We start from the raw sequence: 6858 nt of genomic DNA, 5'->3' as shown, positions 1-6858 counted from the left end.
GATGGAGCAAACAAGAGACCCCACTCATCATGAAATCCCTGAGATACCTCAAGGGATGCACCTTCCTCCACAAAACTATTGGGAGCAAATCAACACCTCCCTAGGAGAATTGAGTTCCAACATGGGACAACTAAGGGTGGAGCACAAAGAACATTCCATCCTCCTCCATGAAATTAGAGAAGATCAAAGAATCATGAGAGAGGAGCAACAAAGACAAGGAAGAGACATTGAGAAGCTCAAGCACTCCATAAGACCTTCAAGAGGAAGAACAAGCCGCCATCACTGAGGTGGACCCGTTCTTTAATCCCCTTGTTCTTTATTTTCTTGTTTTTTGAATTTTCATGCTTATGTTTATCCATGTTTGTGTCTTATGATCATTAGTGTCTTAGTGTCTATGCCTTAAAGTTATGAATGTCCTATGAATCCATCACCTCTCTTAAATAAACAATGTTCTTAATTGAAAAAAAAGAAGAATTGCATGAATTTTGAATTTTATAACAAATTAATTATTTTGATGTGGTGGCAACACTTTTGTTTTCTGAATGAATGCTTGAACAGTGCATATGTCTTTTGAATTTGTGGTTCATGAATGTTAAAATTGTTGGCTCTTGAAAGAATGATGAAAAAGGAGACATGTTACTGAGGATCTGAAAAATCATAAAAATAATTCTTGAAGCAAGAAAAAGCAGTGAATACAAAAAAAAAGGAAGGAAAAAAAAAGAGAAGGAGAAAAACGAAAAAAAAAGAGAGAAGAAGCGAAAAAAAAAGGGGAGAAAGAGAAAAAGAAAGAAATAAAGTTGTGATCCAAGGCAAAAAGAGTGTGCTTAAGAACCCTGGACACCTTTAATTGGGGACTCTAGCAAAGCTGAGTCACAATCTGAAAAGGTTCACCCAATTATGTGTCTGTGGCATGTATGCATCCGGTGGTAATACTGGAAGACAGAGTGCTTTGGGCCACGGCCAAGACTCAATAAGTAGCTGTGTTTAAGAATCATCATACTTAACTAGGAGAATCAATAACACTATCTGGATTCTGAGTTCCTAAAGAAGCCAATCATTCTGAATTTCAAAGGATAGAGTGAGATGCCAAAACTGTTCAGAGGCAAAAAGCTAAAAGCCCCGCTTATCTAATTAATACTGATCTTCATAGATGTTTTTGGAATTCATTGCATATTCTCTTCTTTTTATCTTATTTGATTTTCAGTTGCTTGGGGACAAGCAACAATTTAAGTTTGGTGTTGTGATGAGCGGATAATTTGTACGCTTTTTGGCATTGTTTTTAGTATGTTTTTAGTATGATTTAGTTAGTTTTTAGTATATTTTTATTAGTTTTTAATTAAAATTCACTTTTCTGGACTTTACTATGAGTTTGTGTGTTTTTCTGTGATTTCAGGTATTTTCTGGCTGAAATTGAGGGACCTGAGCAAAAATCTGATTCAGAGACTGAAAAGGACTGCAGATGCTGTTGGATTCTGACCTCCCTGCACTCGAAGTGGATTTTCTGGAGCTACAGAAGTCCAATTGGCGCGCTCTCAACGGCGTTGGAAAGTAGACATCCTGGGCTTTCCAGCAATATATGATAGTTCATACTTTGACCAAGATTTGATGGCCCAAACCGGCGTTCAAAGTCACCCTCAGAATTCCCAGCGTTAAACGCCGGAACTGGCACCAAAGTGGGAGTTAAACGCCCAAACTGGCACAAAAGCTGGCGTTTAACTCCAAGAGAAGTCTCTACATGAAAATGCTTCAATGCTCAGCCCAAACACACACCAAGTGGGCCCAGAAGTGGATTTTTATGTCATTTACTCATCTTTGTAATTCTTAAGCTACTAGTTCCCTATAAGTAGGACCTTTTACTATTGTATTTTTCATCTTGGTAGCTATCTTCGAGTTTTATGCTATCTTAGATCATTTGGGGGCTGGCCTCACGGCCATGCCTAGACCTTGTTCTTATGTATTTTCAACGGTGGAGTTTCTACACACCATAGATTAAGGTGTGGAGCTCTGCTGTACCTCGAGTATTAATGCAACTACTATTGTTCTTCTATTCAATTCAGCTTGTTCTTATTCCAAGATATTCATTCGCACTCAAGAACTTGATGAATGTGATGATTATGTGACGCTCATCATCATTCTCACTTATGAACAAGTGACTGACAACCACTTCTGTTCTACAAGCAAACAAGGCTCTAATGTTTATCTCTTGGATTCTTTAACCGGAATCTTCGTGGTATAAGCTAGAATTGATGGCGGCATTCAAGAGAATCCGGAAGGTCTAAACCTTGTCTGTGGTATTCTGAGTAGGATTCAATGATTGAATGACTGTGACGAGCTTCAAACTCGCGATTGTGGGGCATTAGTGACAGACGCGAAAGAATCACTGGATTCTATTCCGACATGATCGAGAACCGACAGCTGGATAGCCGTGCCGTGACAGGGTGTGTTGAACATTTCCACTGAGAGGACGGGACTGTAGCCATTGACAACGGTGATGCCCAACATACAGCTTGCCATGGAAAGGAGTAAGAAGGATTGGATGAAGACAGTAGGAAAGTAGAGAGACGGAAGGGACAAAGCATCTCCATTCGCTTATCTGAAGTTCTCACAAATGAATTACATAAGTATCTCTATCTTTATCTTTATGTTTTATTCATATATCACCCATACCCATTTGAGTCTGCCTGACTAAGATTTACAAGGTGACCATAGCTTGCTTCATACCAACAATGTCCGTGGGATCGACCCTTACTCGCGTAAGGTTTATTACTTGGACGACCCAGTGCACTTGCTGGTTAGTTGTGCGAAGTTGTGTTTATGCCATGGTATTGAGCACCATGTCTTTGGGGCCATTACTAGGGTTTATTTGAGTTGTGAAAAGTAGTGATCACAATTTCGTGCACCAATGTGGGAGGCAAGAGAGTTGGAACTCATGCAGCTTAAGCAAGGGTTCATGACTGTAGTTGAGTACACCAGTAGGTTTGAGGAGCTTTGTAGGTTCTCTAGGATTTGTCAGGGTGCTCCTTAGTCATACGAAGGTTGCAAATATATCAAGTATCAGGGAGGCCTAACAGAGAACATCATGAGTGTTGTGGCTCCATTGGAGATTAGTCGACTTTTTGAATTGCTGAACAAGGTGAGGGTTGTAGAGGAATGTGCCAAGAAGACGGCTTTGGTGAGAGATACAGGTTGTGGTACCAGTAACAGAGGTCGTGGGAGGTATCTTCCACTAAAAGGCCAGAACTTCAAAAAGGGTAGACATGCCCCCTCAGTATTAGGGGTGGCAGTGGGGTGGGTAAGGGCGGGTTTTTGCCCTAGCCGACCCTGCCCCGCCCTCCTTGCACTCCACTACTTCCCGTCCTACCCCTACTGCGGGTAGTAGGCTGCTCTACCCTAACCCAACCCTACGGATACCGTACCTGCCCCCATAAAAATTAAATAATATTTTGATTTTTACACATTCATATATAAATTAAGATAAAAACTTAAAATTCAAAACTAAATTAAAATACAAACATAAGATTCATATAATGTCAAATAACTTGAAATTAAAAAAAGTTAATGTTTGATCACCTACAAATTTAACAGCATAATAAAGACATTGCATCAAAAGAGTCTTCAATCATTATTCTTGATCACTTTTCACATCTTCATCATCATTAAAGGTTTAAAGGTCAATATTCAAACCTAAAAATCAAAAGAGATAGCAATTAATAAACTAATTAGTATTATGTTAAATATTAACATAAATAATATTTAAGTAATATATCACCTTTACTCCCTGAGGCTGTCCACAACTGATGAGCGGATAATTTATACGCTTTTTCGCATTGTTTTTAGTATGCTTTTAGTATGTTTTAGTTAGTTTTTATTATATTTTTATTAGTTTTTATTTAAAATTCACTTTTCTGGACTTTACTATGAGTTTATGTGTTTTTCTGTGATTTTAGGTATTTTCTGGCTGAAATTGAGGGACCTGAGCAAAAATCTGATTCAGAGGCTGAAAAAGGCTGCAGATGCTGTTGGATTCTGATCTCTCTGCACTAGAAGTGGATTTTTTGGGGCTACAAAAGCCCAATTGGCGCGCTCTCAATTGCGTTTGAAAGTAGACATCCAGGGCATTTCAGAAATATATAATAGTCTATACTTTGCTCGAGATTGGATGGCCCAAACAGGCGTTCTAAGTCAGCTTCAGAATTCCTGGCGTTAAACGCCGGAACTGGCACAAAAGTGGGAGTTAAACGCCCAAACTGGCACAAAAGCTGGCGTTTAACTCCAAGAAAAGTCTCTACACATGGAAGCTTTAATGCTCAGCCCAAGCACACACCAAGTGGGCCCGGAAGTGGATTTTTACGTCATTTACTCATTTCTGTAAACCCTAGGCTACTAATTCTCTATAAATAGGACCTTTTGCTATTGTATTTTTAATCTTAGGATCATCTTTTGATCATGTTTTTATGATTGAACCCTCTTTGGGAAGCTGGCCATTCGGCCATGCCTAGACCTTGTTCTTATGTATTTTCAACGGTAGCGTTTCTACACACCATAGATTAAGGTGTGGAGCTCTGCTGTACCTCGAGTATTAATGCAATTACTATTGTTCTTCTATTCAATTCAGCTTATTCTTGTTCTAAGATATCACTTGTTCCTCAACTTGATGAATGTGATAATCCGTGACACTCATCATCATTCTCACCTATGAACGTGTGCCTGACAACCACCTCCGTTCTACCTTAGATTGAGTGGACATCTCTTGGATTCCTTAATCAGAATCTTCTTGGTATAAGCTAGAATCCATTGGCGGCCATTCTTGAGAATCCAGAAGGTCTAAACCGTGTCTCTGGTATTCTGAGTAGGATTCAGGGATTGAATGACTGTGACGAGCTTCAAACTCGCGATTGTAGGGCGTTGGTGACAGACGCAAAAGAATCACTGGATTCTATTCCGACATGATCGAGAACCGATAGATGAATAGCCGTGCTGTGACAGAGCGCGTTGAACATTTTCACTGAGAGGACGGGATTGTAGTCATTGACAATGGTGATGCCCAACATACAGCTTGCCATGGAAAGAATTAAGAAGGATTGGATGAAGACAGTAGGAAAGCAGAGAGACGGAAGGGACAAAGCATCTCCATACGCTTATCTGAAATTCTCACCAATGAATTACATAAGTATCTCTATCTTTATTTCATGTCTTATTTATCTTTTAATCATTCATCCTCTATAACCATTTGAATCCGCCTGACTGAGATTTACAAGATGACCATAGCTTGCTTCATACTAACAATCTCCATGGGATCGACCCTTACTCGCGTAAGGTTTATTACTTGGACGACTGATAAACCCATATTGTATGATATATTTTGTGCTTAATCTGAATGATTTATTCAATCATTCACCCACTTATTCACATTAATTGTATGGTTTTACTTTCCCTTCCTTATTATGTGATGTATGTGAAAAACATGTTTCCTATGCTTTAAAATTAATTATTTTAATTACCTTTGATTCCATTCGATGTCGTGATTGGTGTGTTGAGTAGTTTCAGATCTTCTAAGGTAGAATAACTTAAAGGATGGAAAAGAAAACGTACAAAAATAGAAGGAAAGTGCAAAACGGAGTTTTGAAAAAACTGGCATCCACGCGATCGCATGCACGACGCGACCGCGCGCCAAGAGCGAAGAAGCATCGATGCGGCTGCATGACTGACGCGACCGCGCGACTTGAGCGAATCGCATACGACGCGGACACGTGACCCACGCGACCGCGTGATAAGAAGAACTCCAGGTGACGCGACCACGTGACCCACGTGGACGCGTGACAGAGGCCACGCACAAGAAATTACAGAAAACGCTCATAGCGGATTCTGAAGCCCTTTTTGGCCCAAATCCAAATCCTTTTTTCATTAATAATCTTTTTACTTTTTCCGTTTCCTTGTGCTCTTCTGTGAATTCCTCCACTTCTTTGCAAAGATCTTAAATTGTATCTGTGTCCTGGTCAAAGTCTTCTATGTCTTCCTCATCACTCAAGTCATAGATTGGAGGTTGAGAGAAATCTACCTCCGCATCATCTTCATATTCACTCAGGGAGGATTCTTTGATTTCAGAGAATTCACTTGCGGATGCAAGTTCATCACTGGTGCACGAAATTGCAATAACACTTTTGCAATCCCGCACAACTAACCAGCAAGTGCACTGGGTCGTCCAAGTAATACCTTGCGTGAGCAAGGGTCGATCCCACGGAGATTGTCGGCTTGAAGCAAGCTATGGTTATCTTGTAAATCTTAGTCAGGATATCAGAAATTATCAGGATTGATTGTAAAAAGCAAAAGAACATGAAATGGTTACTTGTGTTGCAGTAGTGGAGAATAGGCTGGGGTTTTGGAGATGCTCCATCTTCTGAATCTCTGCTTTCCTACTGTCTTCTTCATCAAACACGCAAGGCTCCTTCCATGGCAAGCTGTATGTAGGGTTTCACCGTTGTCAGTGGCTACCTCCCATCCTCTCAGTGAAAATACGTCCCTGATGCTCTGTCACAGCATAGGCTAATCATCTGTCGGTTCTCAATCAGGCCGGAATAGAATCCAGTGATTCTTTTGCGTCTGTCACTAACGCCCCGCCTTCAGGAGTTTGAAGCACGTCACAGTCATCCAGTCATTGAATCCTACTCAGAATACCACAGACAAGGTTTAGACCTTCCGGATTCTCTTGAATGCCGCCATCAGTTCTAGCTTATACCACGAAGATTCCGATTAAAGAACCCAAGAGATATCTACTTAATCTAAGATAGAACGGAGGTGGTTGTCAGTCACACTTCATAGTTGAGAATATGATGAGTGTCACGGATCATCACATTCATC

This window comes from Arachis stenosperma, chromosome 1 (assembly GCF_014773155.1).
Source record: "Arachis stenosperma cultivar V10309 chromosome 1, arast.V10309.gnm1.PFL2, whole genome shotgun sequence".
Classification (NCBI taxonomy): domain Eukaryota; kingdom Viridiplantae; phylum Streptophyta; class Magnoliopsida; order Fabales; family Fabaceae; genus Arachis; species Arachis stenosperma.
Note: the sequence above shows the minus strand (reverse complement) of the source record.